Source organism: Gracilinanus agilis, chromosome 2, assembly GCF_016433145.1.
Source record: "Gracilinanus agilis isolate LMUSP501 chromosome 2, AgileGrace, whole genome shotgun sequence".
In the NCBI taxonomy this organism is placed as follows: Eukaryota; Metazoa; Chordata; class Mammalia; order Didelphimorphia; family Didelphidae; genus Gracilinanus; species Gracilinanus agilis.
In genome coordinates, this window is record NC_058131.1 from 481,109,936 (window position 1) to 481,112,404 (window position 2,469).

The following is a 2,469-nucleotide window of genomic DNA, read 5'->3' on the forward strand; positions in this document are numbered from 1 at the left end:
AAAGAAAGAAAGAAAGAAAGAAAGAAAGAAAGAAAGAAAGAAAGAAAGAAAGAAAGAAAGAAAGAAAGAAAGAAAGAAAGAAAAAGAATGATTGAAGTCACTCCAAACTTGTATAGGTCTGGACGTTGGAAAGAAGTTGGAGAAAGACACCGGCACACTTCTCCTGCCATTTGTTTGGAGCCTGTTTCTCAAAGGGTGGAACCCCAGAATGACCACAGTTTCATATTCTCGAGGAGAGGATCTCCTGGACTTAACGATGACCCTCGAGACTGGGCCAGATCTTGTGTCCTATTTGTGCCTTTTTTTCAAGGGGCAGGGAAGTGGGGTGGGGTGGGGTACCCTCCAGACCTCTACTCAACCTGTTATTGAAGTGAACCCTAGCTTGTCTTGCCTCTGAGGCAGCAGCTTAGATGGAAGTAGTCCCTAGGGTGGGACAGCACAAACAGGCCCAACATCTGCATCCAGGCAGCCCCACCCAGCCAGCTGTCAGCCTCGGAGACCCAGGGAAACAATCAGGAGGCTATCATTCTTCATGTGACTGAGGAAGCCTGGGCGGGTGGCCCCTGAAGCAGAGCTGCGATTTAAGCACAATTTATGGGAAGCCTTTCCTGATCTCTTCAGCTGTAATGTTTTCCCACCTCTCTCAAATTAATACTTAATAAATAACAAGAATTTCTTTTGCAGGCGTTTGTTAACTTCCCCAGTATAATGCAAGCTCTAGAAGTCAAGGGCTGTTTCACATTCGCCTCCTTATCCCCAGCATCTAGCACTGACCGTTATTAAATACTTGTTGACTAACAGATTGGGAAAGAGAGGGTAGGAGGGAGCTAGAGGGCAGTGACTGACTCAGATTTGGGTCCTATCCCATGGAGGACAGGCAGGTTGTCAGAGCAAGAAAGGAAAGGCAGAGGGTCACAGAAGGCTGAGAGAGAAGAGTGGGAGGGTTTCCGATGTGAGCAGAACTCGGTGCCTGGCACGGAATAAGTGTTCATTCATTCAGTCAGTTAACTCTGAAAACCAAGTGGATAAGTGAGTGGGAGGAAACCAAACTGAATTAGAAGCCACAGGCTCAGTTCTAGAAGACTCATCCCCTTCTCTATCTCTGTGATCATGTACAAATCAAGGGGTAAATGAGTACCTGGCCTGGAGTTAGGAGAGACCTGGATTTGAATCCTGCCTTTTATCATTTACTAACAGTATGACCACAGTACAGGGGATAAAACTCCAGGACTGGAGTGAGGAAGACCTGAGTTCAAATCCAGCCTCAGATACTTACTGGCTGCATGATCCCAGGCAAGTCACTTAACTGCATTGGCCTTAATTTTCTCCCTTGTCAAATGAGCTGAGAAGGAAATGACAAACCACTCCAGTAACTCTGCCAAGAAAACTCCAAATGGGGTCACAAAGAGTGAGAGATGAGGGAAAATGACTTAACCACTTCTGCAAAATGATCGTGGGTCACTGAATTAGAGTCTCAGAACTGGAAGGAACCTCCATGCCTGTTTAATCCAAACGATAATGGAACTGAAAACTAGTCTAGAATATAACCCACAACCTTTGCTTGAAGACTTTCAGGGAAGGGGAGCTCCCTACCTTAGGAGGTGGTCCCAATCTGCCATTTTATAACTTCTACTTGGTGCTCCTGGTTCTGTCATCTGAGGCCAAGAAAAACAAGTCTAATCCTTCATCTACATGGCAGCCATTCAAATACTTGAAGACATCTATCAGGCCTCCCATAAATCTTTTCTCCAGGCTAAGCATTTCCATTTCCTTCAACTGATCCTCATATGACATGACCTTAAGACCCTTCACCATTCTAACTGCCTGCCCTCAGGATACTCTCCTGCTGTCTCTGCAAGGGTGTGCTGTTTGGAGCTATTACTCCAATCAACTTGGAATAAAGAGAAGAGGAGCTAGCTAGGGGGCTCAATGGACCAAAGCGGGCCTGGAGATGGGAGGTCCCGGGTTCAAATTTGACACTTCCTTGCTGTGTGACAGTGGGCAAGTTGCCTAACCCCAGTTTCCTAGCCCTTACCACTCTTCTGCCTTGGAACTAATACACAGTATCGATTCTAAGATAGAAGGTGCGAATCAAAAAAATAATAAAGAGCAGATGTCTTCCCAACTTGCTAATGCAGGTGGCATAGTGGATAGAATGCTAAGCCTAAAGTCAAGAAGTCTCATCTTCCTGAGTTCAAATCAGGCCTCAGACACTTACTAGCTGTGTGACCCTGGGCAAGTCACTTAATGCTGTTTGCCTCAGTTTCTTCATCTGTCAAATTTGCTGGAGAAGGAAATGGCAGACCGGTTCAGGATCTCTGCCAAGAAACCCCCAAATGGTTTTTTTTTGCTTTTAAAAGATTATTACAAAAATTAAATGGGTTAAAGTGATAATATATTCATATACATATATATATGTATATATATACATACATATATATATAACCCAGTGGGATTGCTTGTCAGCTC